General features: G+C 41.0%; 1 pseudogene; it reads left to right on the forward strand.

Moving 5' to 3' along the window:
• Positions 1–17809: 17809 nt before the first annotated feature.
• On the forward strand, positions 17810–17926 carry LOC124623506 (annotated as a pseudogene).
• The last annotated feature ends 7967 nt before the right edge of the window (positions 17927–25893 follow it).

Raw genomic sequence — 25893 nt, forward strand, 5'->3', positions numbered from 1 at the left:
CATGGTGATGCAAGTCCCATAAGATTTCACACACATTTGAACATTTTTTTTCATGGTGATGTGTGGCAATCGGTCGGTTGGCGTGAAGCACCAAGGGAATCTCTCCGTGGCTCGGTTTGGTCGGGCCCGCTGGCGGTCTCTACACAGAGTCGGAGTGTGTGGGACTGTTCCCATTGCTACGAGGTCCGTGGCGCACCAACCCTGGACGCGAAAGTTGAGTTTGGATTTAATTTACCAGCAAGTCAAGACTGGTCACATTGTGGCGTTTGGATTTCGTTGTTGGCTGTTGGGACATTCCCACGAGCAACAACATGTGTGTTCGAGTTGGTGAAGTTTTAGCCACCGTCCGGCAGACTCAAACTCTGTTTGGCTATTTACAATTGAAGTGAACCAGCGAAATTTCCAGCCTTGTCCCTGTAAATATTCCGGTTACCTGTCCTGGCATTTGGCGTAAATTTAGGCAGTGTCCTATCCTCACCCTCTTGTCGTTGTCCAGCATGGTGTGCAGTTTGACAGCTTACTGTATGCTTGCTTGTGAGCATGCATGCCTTTTACGTTTGTATTGAAATCAAGGTTGTGTGCTGGTCAAGTGGAGCGCAGGTTACCTTGTCGGTGGGTCCGTTGTCTCTCTGTTGGTTGGGTTGTCATCGGATCGAGAATGGTTGGGCTAACTGCCTTTCTCACATAAGTGAGCGTTTGTATTTCAAGTGCTGGCCAACCCCTGAAACCACTGAGCGCCATTAGCTGCACTGCCGTTTCTTATTTTCTGTTCTGTGTATTTGTATGGCTCATAGATGATGGTTTGGAATTAAAATTGAACTGTTTTTAGTGGTGTTTTAAGTCAGCCTCTTTAAAACTAAAGTTCTTTTCTTTTCAAGTGTAGGACTGTTTGGGCCTTCAGCCTGATTAAAATATTGTTGAAAGATAAAGCCTTGGGTCTTCTGCCTACTAAATATTAAATTAGTTGTGTTTTGAGTCATGGGCATTAACACGTTTTAAAATTAAAACTTCTTCTGCCTACTAAAAATTATTTTACTTTTGTTTTAAGTCACGGGCCTTCAGCTGTTTTAAAATTAAGGATCTTTGTCTTTCGAGCATAAGACTGTTTGGGGCCTTCAGCTTAATTGAATATAAGGCCTTCTGCCTTGTGTTTTTTTTTTAATTTTTACATTGAGTCTTAAACCATTGGCCTTAAGCCGTCTTTAAATTAAGATTGTTGCTTTTGAAGTGTTAGATTTTTTGGGCCTTCAGCCAAATTATATAACTTACTTAACATGAGGCCTTCTGCGTTCTAAATATTCGTTTTGGCGTCTGAATTTTGAGTTAATGGCTTTTAGCCGTTTTTAAAAATTAAAGTGGTTGTGCCCTTAAGGCATAAGATAACGTTGCATATTCTGCGGATAACTAAGTTCAAGGTGTTGTACTGTAGTGTTTTGTCAAATAAATAAAGTTATATGTGTTCGAGTGAAACTGACAGCCGCTCATTTTGGCACCTGTCCACAGTTCCAAAACCCGGCCCTGTCCTGCAGGTTTAGCAGGGCGTCTCACCGTGGACTTACAGATCTGTGTCGTGTGTGTTCCCTGTGTGCCTATGCTTTTAGTGCCAGTTTTGTGTTGTGTCGCGTTGTATGGCACCATATTATGCAATTATCCATAATTTATGAGCATAAGTGTACGTGAACTCTCACCGTAATGATTGGAATGTATAGCTATCATTTGTCGTCGCTGCTTAGAACTCTAAGGTTCACACTAGTACCGGATTATCCCCATCTGATGCGGTTTAAGGGTGGGAGATGACCTCACTGCGTAATGTAGTCAGAGCAAAAATCAGCAGATCCAGGGGGCCAGTTTATAATCGCGCGAAAATCTCAAAAGAGGTATGGAGACATACGTAAAAAGCGAATAAGAAGTTATGACATGGTTCAAATGGCTCTGAGCACTATGGGACTTAACATCTGAGGTCATCAGTCCCCTAGAACTTACAACTACTTAAACCTAACTAACCTAAGGACATCACACACATCCATGCCCGAGGCAGTATTGGAACCTGCGAACGTAGCGGTCGCGCGGTTCCAGACTGAAGTGCCTAGAACCGCTCGGCCACACCGGGCGGCCAGTTATGACATGCCAAGTAACAGTGGTAAAATGCCTGGAGAGAGTTCACAGTATGAATTAGGGTAGTTGTCAAAATTCATGAGCCCATATACACCAAAGGGTAAGACAAAAAGGTTTAGTACAAGTACCAGAAACTGTACCAAGTGACAGAGGCTACATTGCCTGTGAATGTCAAGCACAAATTGCCCACGATAATGATGATAGTTCATGCTCGACAAGTCTAAACATTTAACGATGCTCCAAATTAATTTCCATGCTTATCCAAACCCTAACCTGAGCAGACAACAATGGAAGTGAGCGGACGAGTGAGTGTGATCATGTATGCGTCCATTGCGCGACGTACCATATGGACTAAGAAGTGAGGAGGTATGAAGAACGAATTTTTTTTTTGTATGTATGGTAATGCAGTTACCGAGTTAGGTAACGTTGGGGTATCGTGTGTAATTGTCGGTAGGTCATATTTTGTTGTGAGACTGTATAGGGAATACATTTTGTGCCCTGCATTAGTGTGATATCAAGGTTACAGGTTTACTGTCGACGCTTGTGTGTGAAATATGACCGGCGACTGCGTACCTATCCGAAGGAGGAAGGGAGTGTTATCATGGTCCATGTTCTTATGTTGCTGTACGCTGTGTATAGGAATGGATGAGGTTCTAGTCGTGGCTCTTCTTCACCTCTTCACGGAAGGCAGAGTTGGGCTGCTCTGGGAGCATCACCAAGAGAGCAGAGCGCGTTTTACCAGGCAAGAAGATATGAGAAACACCAGCCATTGCTGTATACTAAATTACTTTTCAATCCGTAGGAGAAGGGAAATGAGGTGAGAAGGTTATAGGAAGTGTTTTCTGGACCGCAACGGGAAGGAAAGTGCTGAGGTGTACTAAAAGAAGTTTTGGGACAGTACGACAGAACTGTGTACGTCCTACGAAAAATGCAGTAGGTAACAGGTGGGATGCTACATACACTGAGACGGTGCAAAACAGTAGGTTAGATACCAAGGGAAGGATTCTGAAAACTGTGTTTATCACGACAATGACATTAGGGAGTCGAACGGAATCATTGAAGGCATTGGCGAAAGGCAGTAATGCAGTGGTAGAATGGCCTACCACGCAGCCACAGAATACCGTGAATCTGGATCTAGGAGCCACGAAGGCCTTAGTAATGTCTGATTTGAGAGTAACCGTGGTGCCTTCCTAATATCGCGGTGTCATACCAAGTTTACTCTTTGCATCGACACTCAGAAAATAATGGTGCCTCGGTGCGCATTGCAACGACGAATGGGAGGCGTTGGCGGAACCACACCCTTTTTCAGCAGCTTGACGCCTCCACACCCAGACGCAGATACACAGCCGAACAGAGGGAGCCTCAGTCCTGTTCGTGATCAACGATTAAGACGACAGGTCCTAGTGAGGCCACTAGTGTGTATTAAGACTTACGATGCTCTTTAACTGTGAACATTTTGCCTATGCACTCCAAGTGAGGAGTCTGTATTTAGCGATACTTTGATATTCAGACAGAGTTCTTAATGTTCAGAACATGCCTGAGAAAGTGTGTTATGCAAAGTTAAGTAAATCGGCATATCTGTCTTGTAATAAAGTGAATTAGTATTTTACATGTTGTAGTTTCCACACATTCTCCTTTCATAGCAAGTAAATAACCCACCGTTATACTGATGACTGAAATTTTTGTCAGGTGCAACAAAAGCAAGTAGATAACCCACCGTTATACTGATGATTGAAATTTACGTCAGGTACAACATCAACAGTCGCGAAGCTTTTCCAATCACTACCGGACAGCATTTGGAATGCAGGAGTAATAAAGACGAGTGATCATGAAGACATTCACCACGAAGTACGCGAACAGCTGAGTCCACCGTTACTGGCACTGGGGGCAGTACTTGTTGGAATTATGGAAGTTAAGGGGAGACCGAGGGCAACTTTTAGCTCCATTCCGCCAATGCCGTTTTACCCTTTGAATAGGTACACTTTTCAAAAGAACTATAGGTGATAAATGAATGAAATCTTCACTACATGTATGTACCATATATGCCAGAATTTACAGGTAAAATGAACATAATAACTCTTATGGTTTTGAAGAAAAAAAATTTACTGTTTCAATAGTAAAATTTAACTTTGTTTTGCACATTAATTACTAAAAAACAGTTTCTGATTTTTTAGTGGTTCTCAATTTACTTGTAATAACTTATTACTATCTGCAGAACAAATTGACCAAATTTCATGTTTCAAACCCTATTACTGTATCAAATAATGGTACCTCAATGTAAAGAAAATGTAGTTTTGAGAAAAATATATTTAAAGCTTAATATTGAAATTCTAGTATATTTATTGATGAGAAATACTTAGCACTAATATTTTCCTGCACCATATTGAGCATTATCAGAATCATACTGAACTTCATTTTGTTTCTTGGTCCCTCTTCTTTTCTGTCTGGCTTCTTCTGCGTATTATAAATTACCAATATCTGCCTTGCGGATTCTCTCTTTATCTATTTGCACGAAGGATTTTGCAGTTATTCCACTATATTTTATGCCCAATAATTCCAAAACATCCAGTTTTCTAATAAGACCATCATTGAAGCATAAAATAGCATCATAAACAACAAATTTGAGGGTTGCAAGCTGAAGAAATACAGTTTTCGGTAACCGGTTCCAAATAACAGAATTCACACACTCATTTAAATTTTGAGTTTTCCCATGAAGACCTTTCTTCAACGAAGTACCTTTACAAAGGTCTCTAAATATGGGTTTAATTTCATTCATTACTGATGCAGGTGAAGAATTATTGTGGTCATATCTGGCATTTCTCCTGTACTAGCACCAAGTGTCAGGATCATTCGGGCAAAGACGGTACGTCAGGAGACCCATCATATCTCAGGAAAAAATTGTCGTATTTATATAAAACAAAATTTGTTTCACACAGGAAAGACCAGGCATTTCAAATATGCTAAAATAAAAAAATCGAATCTTTGAAACCCACTTGCTTTCCGTCTCCCCTTAAAGGAGGAGCTCCCATGTGAATCTGACTCATTGAGTAAGCAGAATTAGCTGCTTTATAAACAATCGGTAAATATTTGGACGGACTAGGCACAGCTATATCCACTGATTCAGTCCCCAGTAGTGGGTAGTCACGCGGGGTTTAAGAGTTTCGCCATGCGGTGTTGGTCTCAAGGAAAATTCGTCTAGGTACAAACAAAGGAAACACGACAAATTTCAAGCGAGGGAAATAGGAATATTATGAAAGAATGAGAATCCAGCACTGTCAGATTGAAATGGTTATGGTGTGTGTAGTCAGAGTAACTCTGACTGGTGCTGAGACATCCGAAGTTCAGCTGTTCGTAGAGAAAATGGAGCTATATCCACTGATTCAGTCCCCAGTAGTGGGTAGTCACGCGGGGTTTAAGAGTTTCGCCATGCGGTGTTGGTCTCAAGGAAAATTTGTCTAGGTACAAACAAAGGAAACACGACAAATTTCAAGCGAGGGAAATAGGAATATTATGAAAGAATGAGAATCCAGCACTGTCAGATTGAAATGGTTATGGTGTGTGTAGTCAGAGTAACTCTGACTGGTGCTGAGACATCCGAAGTTCAGCTGTTCGTAGAGAAAATGGTTGGCCACGGTTGACGTGGAACATCCTGGAACCTAGGCCTTACTTCCACAAGCAGCGCTACACACAATCTACTATCTGAATGACACCGTACTGATGGTAGAAAACTGCTATGAGGTGGGTAGACCGCAGGGGCGAAGAAATTGGTGCTGTGTGATAGTGGCTTATTCATTAATAGAGCAGCATACGATATAACGTGGCCAAAATTTCACGTACTAGCCGTTGTTACTGAAAGTACGAGATTAAACCTAATGTCACCCCAAATTTACTAGTCGGCCGCATGTTGTGAGCACTTCCAGTTCAGAATCTAGCCTTCCCTAATAACACATTGAAACGAGGCCCGACCCCCTCCCAGAACCTCTCAGCTCCTAGCAACGCAAGCTGCATGTAAGGGGAAAAGGTGCCACAATATGTGCAACATCAACGGGAGGAACAGCGTCGTACGGCCACGAACTTAGGTGTCACGATACCTGGCACCATTAAAATTTGGACTCTATTCTTTGCAGCTGTCATCTACCTTGAGTAATACCCCCTGCCTCCTACACCTCCGATAGTGAAGGTCCATGTGGACAGGATACCCACTTGTGCAGAAGGTACGAAGGATTTAGAAAGTGGTTGTATGGGTGACAGTGTAACGTGCGTTATAGTAAGAAATAATTTTCCTGGGGCTTACGAAGTAATAAGACTGTTGAGGACGACATGACCACCTTGCAATGTGTTATGAGGCGTTATACGGGGAGTTGCCAGAATGGTTTGACTAGTAAGATGCTAGTAGGTGTACTTAGCGATATACTTCTTATGTGAACTAATGGGCTGTTAATTCGTGTGACGAATAGGTAACCTTTTAGTTGTAAGGCTAAACGAGCATGGAGAATGAGGGCTAAATATCGCAGGGTAAATTTTGAGTCTCTGAACTTTGTGATCCAAGTACTTCAGAAGTGAAATTTTTGTGTATGTCCTGTACCCGCGCACCGTAGTCCCTGCCTGGAGAGTTTTATTTCAGATCAGTCCTATAGAGAGACGGATGGGGTCTGGATCTTACAGTAGAGGTAGATATTGTAACGCTAGCACAATTTTTGTGCTTTACCTTGGAAGCAATAGACAGCTGGGGAGCACAGGGTGTTGACATGCTGGATAAAGCAACAGGGCTGTTTCAGTATTGCAATACAGTCAACGCCTGGCACCGAAATTGTGCATGCACAGTGATAAGACAGAGTTCTTACTTGATGGGCCAAGTGGTTTCTTCACCAACGCATTGCAGAAATGTTCTAAGAAAAGTGAGTGGAGATGGTACATCGGCAAAACAGCCACTATCTCATACTAATAATAGCCGCTTTCTTGACAGACACATTCATCGCCCGGCAGACCTACTATGACAAAGTAGCGACAACAGGCACTGCCTCCCCATGGGTCATCAGGCAGCTGTGACAGTGCTCGTGATACGCCCCATCACAACGTCGTCTAACACCAAGTCCTCCTCCCTGCATAACAGTGATGCATGAAACTACACCTGGCTTCCTCAGCTGTCGTCTAGTACCTTCACTGTAAGAGGGCTATTCGGAAATTAAGTCCCATTAGGTGTGAAATGGAAACCACAATGAAAACCCGATGAAGCTTTGCACAATTGTGTTGGGCAGTGTCTCTACTATGCACGAAGAACACGTCACGCCTCTCTTTTCAGTTATGATCGCACAGTGAGTGCGTAAAGATGCTTAGAACAATAACGTCTCCCGCCAAATATGATGGCCCAGTGCGAGATTTCGCTTGATGTCATGCAGCCCACATAACATAACTGTCATACGTTTCCTTCCGCATGAGAATTCTCGGACGCACTTTGAAGGGACAAAGAAGATGCTTCTGCAGAGTTTTCGATAGGATGTGTTTGATCCCCCACAATCAAGTCCGAAATTGAATCTCACTGAGTTTCATCTCTGCTCACATGAACCGCTAGGTATGAAGACAACGTTCTGGCACTGGCAACGAGCTGTAGACCAGCACAGAGAATGGGCAGAAAGCACAGGCGGCTTCTTTCTATGACGAGGATATTCGAAAGTTGTTATAAAGCTACGACAGATCTCTAAATCGGAGCGGCGACTATGTAGAGATGTAGGTGGGAGCTGTAGCTAAAACGTTTTTCATTTTCACGGTGGTTTCCATTTTGAGACAAATCGGACCTTACTTTCCAAATAAGCCTCCTAATTCTCGCGCACCGAGTAGACTAGTTATTATTTTTGAAATAATTTTCTAATACGTATAACTGTGCCGACGTTTCTTTAGTAATGTGTGTAGTCCAGCTGTTATTCATGCAGCAATACTTCCATCTTAATGCCGATGTCACTCTGGTGTATGTGGATTTGTGGTAAGACATTCCTATGATTTATTGCTCATTAGCTGAAAATCCTGGCAATACCTGCGTTTTCATTTTGCAGTTTTCTATTAAAAGCGAAAACAAAAAATGAACTGAGTTGGTTGGGCAATATCCTGATGGAGAAGTGTGTTGGGAAGCAATCTGTACTAATTTAGTTCATCCCTGATCAATGTGATTAGTTTTTGCGGGTGTAATATCGATTATTAATAGGGATCGGTCAATGGGTCATAGTTGAGATTAATGATGAAATTATGAACAAGCGAAAATTGTTTATAATTATACAAGTAGAAGAAGTAACAATTTCTTTTTATCGACTGCCAAAGTTTTTATAAATATCTTATTCCCTGGTTCGTATAAATATTTTCGATGTACCATTTTTCCAAGTAGTCTGCGACAGTCCAACATGGTTGTACACACAAAACCTGCACTCTAGGTGATCTAGGGCTCGATAACCAGCCGTAAGCGCAAAGGGTTGACCGCGAAATGTAGAAATGTGTATAATCGTATTTTCGCTACATTCTTTACAAGAGATTTCATCAATATGAACATGTGTCTAAAATTTTCTATACAATTTTATATTTTTAGGGAACGACGTAAACATAATGAAGTTGTTTATACACAGTAAAATTGCTTTTTCATTCCAAGCGAGAGGCTAAGGTTCAATTCAAAGTCGTCCTATAGTCATCAGCTACGTCCTGCATCATTACGTACATATGAATAATTTAGTATGAGGTCTGCGCCAGCCCTTTTCAGAGCGATGCGGTCTTCATTCGCTGCCAGCTCATTCACCCCATAGCGGAGGACGTCTGAGGAGGCTGTTCTCGTTTGTGTGTTACTGTAGCTGCTTCTACCTGTGAAAAAGTTCCACAAGGTCCTCACCACTTCATTGAGTAGGTGAAATTTTCGTTCCAATTGTGCTTCGATAAGTGTAGCTGCTGTCAAAGCAAATACGGTGGTAGACATAGTCGCCGCGTGAGAATCGGCAGGTGTTGCACCAACGGCACAAATTACACTTTTGTGCATACCTCTTTAGTGTATCGCTACACAGTAGCTCCAGCATGTTACCTTTCTAAGGAACAATAGCACTTTTTTGGTACCTAATTACAGATAATGATGATTGAGATCATAGTAAGCAGGAGTTCGCCATAGCTCAATACTCATTACAGCCTTTGGAGAAGGATGCCTGCCAATCATTTCATTTACTGTGAAAGATTTTAGTGCTGTTATTATTTACAGTGTATTTACAAATCAGTTTTGTAGAGTGTTTGAGTACCATCAGTTAGAATTGTTCTCCTGTAAACTGCCACGACCAATGTCTGTTCATGAACTGTATTTGCAAAGTGTTTGATGTCACCAGTAGCAGTATCAGAAGCTACAACGACAATGAAAATCATTTTGCAGGGTATCGAACTAGGAACCAAAGAAACGTCGTAATTTCGATGAAAATATTTGAGGGTCCCAAAAAAGGATGGAGGGATATTGGTGCACCGCTTCTTTCTTAATAGCAATTTCTTTTTTGTTATTTTCTGGAGGACAGTTTTTATTATGGCGAGTAGAATGGAAACGGGCACTGAAAGTTAGATTGGCTTAATTTTTTTCCTTTAATCTTTTTCTGATGGACGAAATACGTCGGCATCAGGCGCTCACATTGCAGTATTCGTATATCCAGTTTAGTGGGACGATTGTGGCTTAGCGATATGAGTTCTCTCTGTAACTGTTAGATCCGTCTCAGTGACCTGAAGCCCTGCTGCACGCGTTCCCACTCGCAGGAACGTTTCATCTGACTCATCCGCACTCGCTTGCTGGCGGCGGGTGTGGCCACGGGCGTACGCTGTGCAGATGGTCTAAATCAAACACCGATCTGTGAATTAAAAAAGTAATTTCCATTCACTAATCGATATGAAGCTCTATGGAACCTTTGAAATTAACAGTGGTTAACTGTTGTGTGAGTGTGACTTTAATACTTGAAATAATTGAGCTGATTTTAACTATAATTTATATCTTGCTCTTAAACTCAACATTTAGACGCTTTAATAAATTTAAGTAAATGCATCAGAAGATAACTTAAATTCGAAGTATTTTATTCCTAACAGATTAAGGTAAATAAAGTTTCAGTTCACAAGTAGCAATGACTCTTTTCAGTTGTCTAATATCGTTATTATCGTATGATATGCTGTCAGGGTGAGTGAGGGTTCGTATAAGAATAAAGGATGATATATGAATCTAGAATTTTGTTGTAATTTTTGGTGCATGAACTTCTGAATCATACTGTGTAATCGAGCCCAGAGTAACATAATGGTTTGATGTGTAACATAGAGTCGATAAAACAACACTGTTCGTAGGGAATATGGCTGAGTTCCACATCAGGCATTCTATGCGTGTACAGTCACGTCACGAACTGTAGAAACACTTTTTGCCCGTTAATGCTCATGTTAAGTTAAAGCTAAAGCGGCTGCTACCTTACCTGCGAGACGCACTAAACATAAAGTTTGAAATTAATAGATCCTAATTGAACATTATGCACGGATATATAGGATCGTGAAATATGTAGTTATTTGACCTGTACCGTTAGTTCGGCCCGAAGACAGTACCAGCGTCGCTGTGAAAGTAGCTGACGCTGAAAGTGCGTGGTCGTATCAATATGAATCAGAGCTCGGTTCCGCCATCAAGGTAATATTTTTTTACGTTCCCATAATGGTAGATGCTAACGGATTCTCTATGGTAGTTTCTCTTGTCCTATAGTCTAACATGAGCTGCAAAGAGAAATGGAAAACGACCAGGATACCTGCTTGACACTTCTTGAATCAGTGTTCGCCATCTCACCAATATTTGTTATCTTCCTGTCTTGGTAGGTAGCAATGGCCTGTCTTTAGTAGCTTCTCTTGTCTTGGAACAAACATGGTGCATTTTATATGTATTCTGTTAGACAACTGTACCTGTGGTCTAGGGTTAGAAGGCATGGTGGCTCAGTGTGTTCGGTCAGAGAGCCGGTTGGCCTCTGTAATAAAAAACTGAGTGGAACGATCAACCACCGAACTTGAACAGGCTGTCTTGCGACGTCCGCAACGACCAAACACAACGATCAATAACGAACAAAATGAAAAAAAAAGGTTAGCGTCCTTGATTCATAATCAAAACGTCTTCGGTCCCGGGTTCGATCCCCGCCACTGCTGAAATTTTGATAAATAATCAGCATTGGCGGCCGAAGATTTCCGGCATAAGATGTAAGCCTCATTCTACCAACGCCCTTGTCAAAGAGGGCGGAGGAGCGGATAGAGGTTCAGGGCACTCTATTGTCCTAGGGGTGGGAAACTGACCCTAAAGGCGGAAGAATCAGCAATGATCAACGATATGAGGATGCAGAACGCAATGGAAACCACTGCATTAAAGACACGTAACGTGTATCCACAGGATATATGGCCTGTAATTGAAGAAATGTCATGATGATCTCTCCTTGGCAAAAGATTCCGGAATAGTCCCCCATTTGGATCTCCGGGAGGGGACTGCCAAGGGGGAGGTTACCATGAGAAAACGATTGAATAATCAACGAAAAGATAACGTTCTACGAGTCGGAATGTCTGAAGTTTGAACGTGGTAGGGAAACTAGAAAATCTGAAAAGGGAAATGCAAAGGCCCAATCTAGATATAGTAGGGGTCAGTGAAGTGAAGTGGAAGGGAGACAAGGATTTCTGGTCGGATGAGTATCGGGTAATATCAACAGCAGCATAAAATGCTATAACAGGTGTAGGATTCGTTATGAATAGGAAGGTAGGGCTGAGGGTGTGTTACTGTGAACAGTTCAGTGTCCGGGTTGTTCTAATCAGAATCGACAGCAGACCAATACCGACAACTATAGTTCAGGTATACATGCCGACGTCGCAAGCTAAGGATGAACAGATAGAGTAAGTTTATGAGTATATTGAAAGGGTAATGCAGTATGTAAAGGGGGACGAAAATCTAATTGTCATGGGCGACTGGAATGCAGTTGTAGGGGAAGGAGTAGAAGAAAAGGTTGCAGGAGAATGTGGGCTTGGGGCAAGGAATGAAAGAAGAGAAAGTCAAATTGAGTTCCGTAACAAGTTTCAGATAGTAGTACCCTGTTCAAGAATCACAAGGGGTGGAGGTATACTTGGAAACAGCCGGATGATACGGGAAGATTTCAATTAGATTACATCATGGTCAGACAGTGATTCCGAAATCAGATACTGGATTGTAAGGCGTACCCAGGAGCAAATATAGACTCAGATCATAATATAGTAGTGATGAAGAGTAGGCTGAAGTTCAAGACATTTGTCAGGAAGAATCAATACGCAAAGAAGTGGGATACGGAAGTTCTAAGGAATGACGAGATACGTTTGAAGTTCTCTAACGCTATAGATACTGCAATAAGAAATAGCGCAGTAGGCAGTACAGTTGAAGAGGAATGGACATCTCTAAAAAGGGCCATCACAGAAGTTGGGAAGGAAAACATAGGTACAAAGAAAGTAGCTGCGAAGAAACCATGGGTAACAGAAGAAATACTTCAGTTGATTGATGAAAGGAGGAAGTACAAACATGTTCCGGGAAAATCAGGAAGACAGAAATACGTCGCTGAGGAATGAAATAAATAGGAAGTGCAGGGAAGCTAAGACGAAATGGCTGCAGGAAAAATGTGAAGACATCGAAAATGATATGATTGTCGGAAGGACAGACTCAGCATACCGGAAAGTCGAAACAAGCTTTGGTGACATTAAAAGCAACGGTGGTAACATTAAGAGTGCAACGGGAACTCCACTGTGAAATGCAGAGGAGAGAGCAGATAGGTGGAAAGAATACATTGAAAGCCTCTATGAGGGTGAAAATTTGTCTGATGTGATAGAAGAAGAAACAGGAGTCGATTTAGAAGAGATAGAGGATCCAGTATTAGAATCGGAATTTAAAAGAGCTTTGGAGGACTTACGGTCCAATAAGGCAGAAGGGATAGATAACATTCCATCTGAATTTTTAATATCATTCGGGGAAGTGGCAACAAAACGACTATTCACGTTGGTGTGTATAATATATGAGTCTGGCGATATACCATCTGACTTTCGGAAAAGCATCATCCACACAATTCCGAAGACGGCAAGAGCTGACAAGGGCGAGAATTATCGCACAATCAGCTTAACAGCTCATGCATCGAAGCTGCTTACAAGAATAATATACAGAAGAATGGAAAAGAAAATTGAGAATGCGCTAGATGACGATCAGTTTGGCTTTAGGAAAATAAAGGGACGAGGGAGGCAATTCTGACGTTACGGCTAATACTGGAAGCAAGGCTAAAGAAAAATCAAGACACTTTCATAGGATTTGTCGACCTGAAAAAAGCGTTCGACAATATAAAATGGTGCAAGCTGTTCGAGATTCTGAAAAAAGTAGGGGTAAGCTCCATGGAGAGACGGGTCACATACAATATGTACAACAACCAGGAGGGAATAATAAGAGTGGACTATCAAGAACGAAGTGCTCGTATTAAGAAGGGTGTAAGACAAGGCTGTAGCCTTTCGCCCCTACTCTTCAATCCGTACATCGAGGAAGCAATGATGGAAAAAAAGAAAGGTTCAGGAGTGGAATTAAAATACAAGGTGAAAGGATAACAATGATACGATTCGCTGATGACATTGCTATCCTGAGTGAAAGTGAAGAAGAATTAAATGGTCTTCGGAACGGAATGAACCGTCTAATGAGTACACAGTATGGTTTGAGAGTAAATCGGAGAAAGACGAAGGTAATGAGAAGTAGTAGAAATGAGAACAGCGAGAAACTTAACGTCAGGATTGATGGTCACGAAGTCAATGAAGTTAAGGAATTCTGCTGCCTAGGCAGTAAAATAACCAATGACGGACGGAGCAAGGAGGACATCAAAAGCAGACTCCATATGGCAAAAAAGGCATTTCTGGCCAAGAGAAGTCTATTAATATTAAATACCGGCCTTAATTTGAGGAAGAAATTTCTGAGGATGTACGTCTGGAGTACAGCATTGTATGGTAGTGAAACATAGCCTGTGGGAAAACCGGATCAGAAGAGAATCGAAGCATTTGAGATGTCCAAAATTAGGTGGACTGATAAGGTAAGGAATGAGGACGTTCTACGCAGAATCGGAGAGGAAAGGAATATGTGGAAAACACTGATAAGGAGAAGGGACAGGATGATAGGACATCTGCTAAGACATGAGGGAATGACTTCCACGGTACTATAGGGAGCTGCAGAGGGCAAAAACTGTAGAGGAAGACAGAGATTGGAATACGTCAAGCAAATAATTGAGGACGTAGGTTGCAAGTGCTACTCTGAGATGAAGAGGTTAGCACAGAAAGGAATTCGTGGCGGGCCGCATCAAACCAGTCAGTAGACAGAGGACAAAAAAAAAAAAAAAAAAAAAAAAAAAAAAAAAGGACAACTGCTATAGTACGAGATAACAAAAAATGCACCACAAAATTCACAAAATTTTAAGCTTCATCCAATATCTTTTAAGGGTTTTCGTTTTCTTGGAGTGAGAAAATATTATTATTCTCAGCAGTAAATGATTTTTAGATCAATCATACTTCTAGCAAATCTTAACTTTTACGAAACTCGGATTTCAATTGTAAGAATTATTTAATTATTGGGCACAAATAAAACTGGCAATGTTATACATTTTCCAAAATGACACACTCAAATATAAGAGTAAGCCCAATAACAATTTTTTGTCCATTCACTCGAGCACACTAAAATTCACCGTCGCCCCCAGCTTCGAAAACATTCGGACCCGAATTAAGTTGCCGAAGAGAAACTTTTGTCTGTATACATGAAACTATTAACAGAAGTACCAGGCAAAGCGGAAAAGCAGATGCAGCAGAGAAAATCATTAAAATGAAATTAAATAAGAGAAAATAAATCTTAATCGATTAGTCCATACAGTTCCGTCTCTAAATAAAATTACAAATGTAGTGGGAAAAATAAGTTCAACTACTCAGCATAACGGGACTTTAAAAGACGTTTAAATTTTGTCACACAGTATTTATTAAAATCCGGTAGGCCGTGTCTAAGGAACCGAAAGAGTTCAGGGGAGGTTTACTGTCTTTTGGTTCAAAAAATCTATTTTTTAAAAATTGCATTTTTGGATCCATTAAAGTGTTTATAATCCACCATTGAAACGGTTTCCCCGAATACAGAACGGAAATGTTTGTTATTCGTGGTTGAACAAAATACTGCACTGCCTGGCCTTTTTCACGCACCAGTTGTTTTTTTTTTCTTTCGGAGGACGAATTATTGTACCGGTGCTGGGAGGAGGCACACAAAATTCAAATAAAAGTTTGAACGCGTGTGTTGAAGTTAGCCCCCAAACATTTGCATTCTGGTGCGAAGACTGTGGAGATTGCGACTTACCTGACAGTGAGCAGTCTCAGCGAAGGGTATTCAGCAATTCTGAAGACCATGACAACGATGGACGTCACCCTGGGTCTCTATTCGAAGCAGTTCGCCAAACATTCGGACGACCACCCGATTAAAGCGGCCGAAAACCGCTTGTCACCGGCCATACGAGCGGCTCTGGAGCAGCGCAGGATGGCCCAGACCGAGCAGAACGCCCTCTATACGGAAGAGGAATGGACCCTGAATAGTAGATTGAATCTAATATGTAGTCACAATTTCAAACACGTTTTCCTCGAAATGACATGATTCTTTGTTTCCGATGAATCTAACTCAATTGTCTAGAGTTGTACCACTTTTATTCCGATCCATCAACTATAGATAATTTTACTTGGATGACGAAGTCGAAAAATCGTTGAAATAAATCCTATTTTTTTTCAAATGGCTGCCATTTGGTTTCCTATGGTCCAAATAACTTAAGCGATGTACAACTCCTAAAGAATCTGATATACTTCGCTGACGTCAACTTAAGTTTGATTTCAGAAGAGCCGGCTGACCTGTGACGTACCACGCGTGGAGATCTACATCGATATTCCCGCCTTTTTCCCTTCGATTTTTCCGGTCGAAAAAATTCCAGTTAATGTAGGAAATATCAATAAACATTATGAACAAATTTGACAGTGATATCCAGAGAAAAAATGTCTCAAGGAACATGCTTTTTTCGGTCCAAAGATGTTAAAACTCCCCTTAAGTAGGTAGGAAGTGGCATGACCTTCCAATTAACAGCACTAACGTTGACACATTTTCCAACCTAAATTATCTTTCATTTCTCAGTAATTTTCAAGGATAACAGTACTCAATAATTTCGGCGATTTGCTGGCATGACGCTAAAGATATCAAGTGACATAATGCACTACACGTAGCCTTACTTGTTCGATTTAAACGACTATTTGTAATCCGATTTGACAGTTATTTCTAATACGCGTACCATGTGCGTCTTAATACGCGACAGTACTGCATATTGGGACACAGAAACTCACATTGCAATTACTTCACCTGGCCACTCAAGTAGTCCGATTCAGATCATGGTTTTACAAAGTGGTCTGACAATTTTGTGAGTTTTGTGAAGCCATCTGGTGACAATCCTGTTCTGCTAATACTTGACGCGAATGATATCACACCTCTGTGATAGACAAATCAGGAGAAATCCGTGACCATATACATAATGTGTTTGCACCCAATTGCACGCATGTAATGCAGCCTCTCGTGTATACGTAAGGGAAAGTTTAAAACGCATTATCCCCAAGAAGTGGAGACCCGGTTATCAAATAACTCACGTCAAGTAGCGACCTTATTTTTGACTGCGAGGTTACTTGGGAGCGGCCTACTTGAGAGCAGTAACAATGGAAAACGCTATAAATAGCCTCAGCAACTCAGGGCTCTTACCCCCTAACGGGTATACCAGTATGCTTAGAGACATTGACTTTGTAATACACCTGGAGTTTGGTACGCAAAATACAAGTGATAATAATACTTCAAATGGTATATGAGCAGCTGACAAAATCATCAGGGCCCATCAAGGTCCCCCCGATGTAGTAAAATCAGCACGTTCTGAATCAGTTAAGTACATAATATCATCTTCATACAGGGAAAGTTTGCAATAAAAAGAATCAAACAGAAGGAAGCTGAAGCGAAATCAAAGAAAGTTTTGTTCTTGAAAAAGAAGAAGAAGAAAAACAAAGGTATATATAATCTTCCAGTCATTTGGTGTGTGATACAAATTTAAATGAAGACAATGCTTCTGAAGTGCAATCTCAAGAGGAAGACACTGAATGCCCATCTGCAGTAGTTGTTTCTCTGAAGATTAACATACAGAACTAGGCACAGTGCATGGAATGCTATCCTGGGGCTCCCGACGAATGTTATCATGAAAAAGAGCGTTTTTATGCCATGACTGCACTTCCTATGCACAAAAAAGGGGCAAATTTTGGTGACACAGTAAAGGAAAGTCTATTATTATTATAGGTTTAACTGTTCTCATACTGGTCATATTTGTTTTCTCTAACTGCTTGATATTAGGAATTTATTCGTATTTCAGTTCTGATTTACGTCCTGTGCTTTTGCAAATTTACATGGTTTTAGTGTTACGTATCATGAATGCGAAAGACAAAATTTGTTGAACAGTGATTTCATGTTGATTTGCAATTAGAAAACACACAGTTACAAAAATACTGCAACATGAAATGGAGTAAAGTGAGACAAGGGGAGTTTCACATCAAAGATGACGCTCGCATGATATCCACACAAAATGGAATAAACAACCCGCCTCATACGACGAGAGGCAATGGCCTTGCCGCAGTGGATACACCGGTTCCCGTGAGATCACCGAAGTTAAGCGCTGTCGGGCGAGGCCGGCACTTGGATGGGTGACCATCCAGCCGCCATGAGCTGTTGCCATTTTTCGGGGTACACTCAGCCTCGTGATGACAATTGAGGAGCTACTCGACCGAATAGTAGCGGCTCCGGTCATAGAAAACCATCATAACGACCGGGAGAGCGGTGTGCTGACCACACGCCACTCCTCTCCGCATCCTCAACTGAGGATGAAACTGCGGTCGGATGGTCCTGATGGGCCACTTGTTGCCTGAAGACGGAGTGCTTTCGTACGACGAGCTTCATGGACGCGGTCAGTCTCTGGAAATATATCTCACTGTCCGTGAGACCCTCCCATATCCCACAGTTGGTCAGGTGTGCGTCGGCCGAAACTCGACCAGCGTAAAGTCTTGTGACGCTGCATTTCGGCCCACAAATTTTCAACGGGATTCAAGTCCGGCGCTCGAACAGACCAGCCGATTTGGTCAACATCAGCCTGATACAAAAGCCATTGCAGCACTGCAGATCGACCCTCTTCGTGTGAACTGGTGTCTTGTCCTGCAGGAACTGGATCACTCCGTTTGAATAGCGCATCTTCACACTCTGCACAATAGTGTTTCATAATGTGCAAATACTGAGCCGCGCTGAGATGACCATTAATCGGTTAATTACGCCAGCCCTATCTGGTAACTGCGACCCCGAATGAGACCATGATGCATCCTCCCCGTGGCCTGTAGACTGTTAGTGGATGGTAGTTCACTGACGAGGGAACATTTAAAACTGTAATTGAACGACCTTTATGAAACTTGGTGGGTGTGTAGAGGGAGCAAAGTAATGGAATACAAGCTTTTTTTTATTGTGCTCACCTTCATTTTTAAGGAATAAAACACACCCTGAAAGGAAATATGGCATACTGGATTTAGAGAGACTATCTTCAGAACGACGATACATAAAAAAATCCGTTTGTTTAGTAAAATCTGATATATAAGTAACGTTACAGCAGACTGTATAATCATCTTGTGGAATAATTTGAAATTTTGCAGAATACCCCAACACCATTAAATAATTTAGAAAAATGGAAATCTTTCCTACACCATAAACTAAATAACCTTTCAAGACACATACATCCAAGTGTAATAAAGCTGGCTTCCGAAATACCATTTTTGGAAAATAGGCTGTACATAGTGTGCTGTCGGAGTATTTTCAACAAACCTAATCAACATGTCTAAATTTTATTATTATTCTAATGCCTTGTTTTCTTTACTTTTGTTTTATATTTTACGTGGTTATTTTTCATAAGACATTCTTCTTTTTGTCTTTTATCATAGAATTTCAAGTAAAATTATATGGCTCATTATTATGATACCAAACCATACAGTAATGATACAATGTAAAGTGATGCTTAAAACACATTTTTTACACGATTTACACAAAATGAACGAAATTTCATCACATGATGTACACTACGGGGAACACAACAGAAATCAAATTATAGCAAGATCTCAAATAGTGGCAAGTGATCTTCTAATTATCCTGATTTTTCAGTACACTCATAATCCTGGGCGAAGTAAATTGACAGTGTACTGGTGACTGATTATACTATTCTCAAGTGGTGATTGATAGCATAATTATTCAACAGAAATAGACTTGAAAATCTTCTCACAATGTTCTTCCATCATCAAAATCCGTTAACATCCCATTGCTGTAGCTCTGCCATTGTACCTTCGAGGTTACCAGATGAACAAGTACTTTGTCCACTGGTTCAGTGCTCCAAACGGTTCTTTCGCACTGACCACCCGCCTTTTCATAGCAGTAAATGAAACCAATGGTGAATTTGGAATTAGAATTCGAGAATCTTTTTTGAAGCTGCAAATGCCTTTGTGATAGCATCGGGATCCAGCCCAAAAAAAAAAAAAAAAAAAAAAAAAAAAAAAAAAAAAAAAAAAAAAAAAAAAAAAAAAAGAATTCTGATTACGTCAGAAGATATTTGAAATATGTTTTCTTTCCCAATGATGGGAAATAATCTTTATTATTGACAGATTCCTGGAGCGATTAATGTGAAAGAACTATTTTGAACATCGTATCTGACGACAGGGATTTCGTTCATCTGGTGATTCCAACCGTATAGATCTTACTGCTCTACCTGTACCATCTACGAAACCCCTGTCGTCAGATACGATGTTCAAAACGGTTCTTTCACATTAATTGCTCCAGTAATCTGTCAAAGATTCTTTCCCATCATTGGGAAAGAAAACAAGTACATAATCCATCCTCTTCAGCAAGGTTTACCAATGTACTGAAACATGCCTGACACAATCGAGATATTGAAAGGATCGTCTGCGACTAATTCATACATTGCTTGATTTTGTTGCGTATTGTGTTCTCCGTCGTGTATATTATGAGAAACGATTTCGTTCATTTTATGTGCACGATGCAAAAACGTTATTTTTTAGTTATTATTGTTATGATCTTGTATCTCAATAATGAGTTATATGTTATTTTAGTTAGCAAAATGCACGTACCTGAAACGATAAACTAAAACAAAAAAAAACAAGAAAAACTAAAAAACCGTGAATATAAAATGAAAAAATTTTAAACATAAAAAAATATAAAGAAAATAAGTAATTAAAATGGTAATGAATATTTAGATATCTGAACTAACTAGGTCAAAATACTCTGACAGCACACTGTGTACACCTTATTCTCTGAAAATGGTATATCAGAGAAGAATTTTATTACACGTGGATGCATGTGACTTGAAAGCTTCTTTAATTTAAGTTGTAACACAAGTTTTCGTTTTCCAAAATTGACTAATGGTCATGATAAACATTTTTTTTATATATCATCGTTTCGAACGTATGCTCTCCAAGCCTTACATGCCGAATTACCCTTCCGCAAGTGTTTTGAAACGTAAAAGTGAAGTTGTACACAAAAAATTCGTATTACATTATTTTACCCCTTGTATACATGCGTCAAGTTTCATGAAGATCGTATATTTATACTTGGGAGTATTCCATTGTGAGTTGAATATTGACTCACCTGAACAGATGACCTGGTGCCCGTCAGGGTCTACGTTTAATTCATCGGAGGCAGGCCTATAAAGTTTGTAATCTTCACAGAGAGCCTCTCTATTAACAACGCTATGTGTTTTAAGGGCCAGCGTACTTTCAGCAGTTGCGAACGGTATGCGAGCGTCAAGGGGAATTCTTGAGCTGAACGGCGTTTAAAAATGGACATTCGAAAAAGGTGTCAACGAACACAGTATCTTGTTGAGGCAGTGACGCCTTTCCTAAGCCCCACCCCCGAAGCCAAGAAACTGCCCGTTCTCTTCAGGACACAGAAAGATTCAACGTGGGACCTGGCTGCCGCTTCAATTGCACTGAAGCTAATGTACTGGACGAGTGCCAGGACGCTATGTCTCGTGGCCTGCGTATGCTGAGACACTCTGGCAGTAAGTGCTTGTATGTGTATATTGTATACTCACCTGTGGCGCAGGGTGTTATCATGTTCGATATAGCTCGGCATTATTCGTGTTATCGGTACGCTTGCAACACGCCTACAAACAATATAATGTAAATTATTTGCGATATCGAATGGACGCGACCCCAATTATTTCAGTGAAGTTCCAGAGAGTCAAACGGTGCAACGCGGATGACATGCAACGGTACAAATGATTCAAATGGCTCTGAGCACTATGCGACTTAACTTCTGATGTCATGAGTCGCCTAGAACTTAGAACTAATTAAACCTAACTAAACTAAAGACATCACACACATCCATGCCCGAGGCAGGATTCGAAACTGGGACCGTAGCGGTCGCTCGGTTCCAGACTGTAGCGCCTAGAACCGCACGGCCACTCCGGCCGGCGCAACGGTACAGATTAGCTCTTATTTGTTTGTTTGACGAGCCTTCTCGGTGTTTCTAATACATAAAATCTAGCTCTACAAAGCAAAGATCTAAAAGTAAAATCCGTACAATTAGAAGGTAACTAAAACTCCTATAAGTATGTTACATTTTTACATGAGTTGTTGCCGTCGTTGCCACAGTTTGTTGCGTTATTATTGGTGCGAGCCTTACGCCATCGAAGTTACCCGAGCTCATCAAGTCATGCGAACAACTTTGTTTTGTCGACTATACAGTAATACAGGGTGTACATTAAGTCATGAAACACTTCCAATTATATCTTGCACAAGAACCAAACATTGTACAGTCATCATACACATACGTAGTTTGGTAATTTAGTGATAGCGCTACCCGCAAACATGGCGTGTTCAGGTGCAGAGCGAGCTTTCTGTGTGCTGGAGTTCGACAAAAACAAGTGTGCTACAGCTGTTCAACGGATGTTTAGAACGAAGTACGGTAAGAAGCCACCAACAAGAAAGGCCATTTGGCACTGCCACAAAAAAATCGTTATGACGGGTTACTTGTGCCGGCAAAGAGAAGTGAACCCTACACTGTGAGTGAAGTGGATGTGCAGCGCATACGAGAACATTCATAAAGAGTCCAAAGAAATCTGTGTGTCGTGAACTCGAAATGGCTCCATTGACAGTGTGGAAAGTCCTACGACAGAAGCTATCTATGAAACCATTCAAATTGGGGCTTGCGCAGAAGCTCAATGACGACGACAAAGACAAGCCTTTTGAGTTTTGTTCGCAGTTGCAAAATTCCAATTAGGACGGGGATGGCATTGTTGATTGCTTAATCTTTAGCGACGAAGCAACTTTTCACACTAATGGGAAAGTGAACAGGCATAATTGTCGAATCTGGGGTACAAAGGATCCACACGTAATCACCGAATTTGAGCGTGATTCCCCCAAGGTAAATGTTTTATGTGCCCTGTCACGTCGGAAACTGTACGGATCATTCTCCTTCTCCGAGAGCACTGTCACTGGATATTCCTACTTGGGCATGTTGCAGCAATGGCTGATGCCTCAAATGCGATTGGACTCTCCGTTTATCTTCTAGTAGGATGGGGCTCCACCACATTTTCATCCTGAAGTTCGTACGTACCGTAACACATAGCTGCCGCATCAATGGATCGTACGTGCTACAGAAGGGGACAGCTGCTCCATGAAATGGCCTGCCCAATCACCAGATCGCACTCCATGTGACTTTTTTCTGTGGGGACACATTAAAGATCTGGTGTATGCGCGGCAGAGCTCCTGGAGCTAATACGGTAAGCGACTGCAGCAGTCGACGATGCCATACTGGGACGGGTATGGCAAGAATTCGATTAACGTATTGACGTCTGCCGGGTCACTCATGGTTCGTATATAAAATGTTTGTAAGAATATAACTTTCAGAGTTTCTCTTCAAAACGCAATATGTATGATATTTGTAGAATGTTTAGTTCTTGTGAAATATATAATAGAAAGTGTTCCCGGACTTTATGTACACCCTTCAGCTAGGCATCACAGGTGGTAATGCTTCATTTCTGCACCTAAGACGACATTAATTTGATTATTTACTATTCGTAAAATACAGATTTTGAGATTTGATTTAACTGAATTTGGAACTGGGATCGGTCCAGGAGTAAAATTATCTTATTGCCTGCGATAAACTATGTAGCTGATTGGGTACAGTATGTTTGAGCCAGCCAGATGAGAGAACGTTTTCACGTTCTGAACGAGAGGGATATCTGCACGTATGAGATTTAGGAAGACGTAATTCATGGTTCGTTTCGTGTGGAACTATGTTTAGGCGTTCTAGTACATAAGTTGAAATTTACTTTCCTCATGGAGTAGACTGTTTCAGAAAATGATTGAAATAGGGTATAAGGCCCACACATTACATTACTGATGGTCGTTGAGCTACGTAGTATTGTGTGGGCGTGCCAAAACTGACAGCAATCGTTGAACTTCCAAAGCTGTTTTTAACTGTTCGAGGTTGCGGTTCTATAACAGCAGCTCAAGAGTTCCGAACTTCTGATGGCTAATATTGTCAGCCTATTCAACGAAAACGAAAAAAAAAATGAGCAATTAGGGGAAAAATTCAGTCGTTGCAAAATTTTACGCGGTGCTAGGAGGGAGTGTTCTGAACAAAATTCTAAAAACCCTGAGAGGTGGAATGTGAGCATTGTGACGGGGGAGGAAGGAAAGGCGGTTATAGGCCACGTTTTTATGTTTCTCTCAAATAAATCCCAAATCTCTGCTCCTAGAGAAAATGTTTCGCTGTAGAAACACAGATTACATTAAATTTTATACAATATCGGTCCTATACATTTTTCCTCTAGGACTAACAGTTCGCGCATTGCAGTGGGTGGAAAAATATGTTGCTGAAAATATTGTTTAAACGATAGGTAATTAATGTTTATCTGTAAATGGAGGGAGCAAAAAGCAAATGTTTGTACCATGTCTATCTAAAGCGGAGCCGTTTTAAGGTATATATTGTGATCCGGCGGTGTAAGAGGATGAGAAGTGGGATATGTCAGATGAAAGTGCAAGAGAAAGTAGGCTACAGGATTGTATCCATGCACTGTCCTTCTCTATAGGTCTCAAAGTTTAAGAACACGTGATTACCCACTCTGTCTATGCCACTACGTCACGGGAAGTGAGCACAGGGGGTCACAAAAGTAATGGCGACCATCCACAACGCGCCTTAAGAGTTACCGGTGGCACAGTGTGCAGACATGCCTGGAGGCTGTTCATTTTCCATAGAACGCGTTAACACTTCATGTAATGCAGATATAAGTTACTAATAATACACTAACGCATATGGACTGAAGCGATGTAGATCTCTGCAGACTGTTGTACACTGATAGTGGGGAAATTTCTTCTCAGTCACTCTATATTACAGCTGTAATTTTTGTGGGCAAGGGAGCTCCTACCACTACGAGCCCCGCACGATTTTCATTTTATAGACACATTATATTTACCGAGTATTTCCTGTGCAGTTCCCTTATGTGAGTTGACATAATAACTCCACTGAGTTTCAGTTTCAGATTATTAAGGGAATACTCAGTTGTAGGCGTTAATGAGCTGTTATGTAGACAAGCTCAATAGCTGGAGGTGTCAACTGTCTACCAAGCTGAAGAGCCTGTTCCTTGTGTAACATGTCAATATCTATTTCACAGTGTCAATTTCATTGTATCTACTATCACTGTCAGCAATTCATTTCACAGCGTGAGGAATATCAAATGCATAACCCCTGCCTCAGCTCTCACTTTGCCACAGAAGTGTGCCACCTATAGAACTTCAGATACTTCAACATAAATCAAGTTTTGCATTACAGAAGATTACTGTTATAAAATTGAACATCATCGATCTTATTCCATGATACATATCGACAACAACCTTACAAGATATACAGTGGTTGTGACTTAAGAGGATTCAATCAGTGCAGCCCACTCAACAATAGGCAGAAATTCTTCAATGGAAAGATATGTCGAACTTATCAGCAACACAGTTAAAGACAAGAGAAGTTCAGTCACTTTTAAGTCATTGATTAATTCAGCGCCAGTTGACTAAAACATTATTACACAGCTTTACAATACGCTTTCAGTGACATACTGTAATCTCCCCACGGAAAATTACCCTCTACCACGCAATAATTAATAATGGTCAATCAAATCATCCACATTTATTCACTTTTGAAAAGTATCTGATCGGATTTTCTAGTAATATATGCGCCGACAGCTCGTCGACGCCAAGGTATTTTTCTAGTACGTTTATTCTTTGGAATAACAGAGATACATATATGTATACTCCATGGTTATTATAGACGGATAACTAGGACAGCTTCGGAAGTATCTGTTGGAAGAGTGTCGGGTTGCTAAAAGAGACTTATTTGCTCTTCTTCTCGCTAAAGCGAGCTATTAACGTTGGTGCCACTAGCGGGTTATTTGAAGAGAGAGAAAAACTGTAAACGCCAATTAAGTAAGACTTGGAATCAACAGAAAACGGAACATGTAATGGAGATGGATTGAATATACAATTTTCCTCAGAAATAAGGTTTGTGACCCTTCTATTCTAGAGTAAATGACGAATGAGTTCTCTGTCTGAATCATTGATGATTGTCTTGGCCCTGTAATGAGTGGGGAAGTTTCAGTTGTG

This window comes from Schistocerca americana, chromosome 7 (genome assembly GCF_021461395.2).
Source record: "Schistocerca americana isolate TAMUIC-IGC-003095 chromosome 7, iqSchAmer2.1, whole genome shotgun sequence".
Lineage (NCBI taxonomy): Eukaryota > Metazoa > Arthropoda > Insecta > Orthoptera > Acrididae > Schistocerca > Schistocerca americana.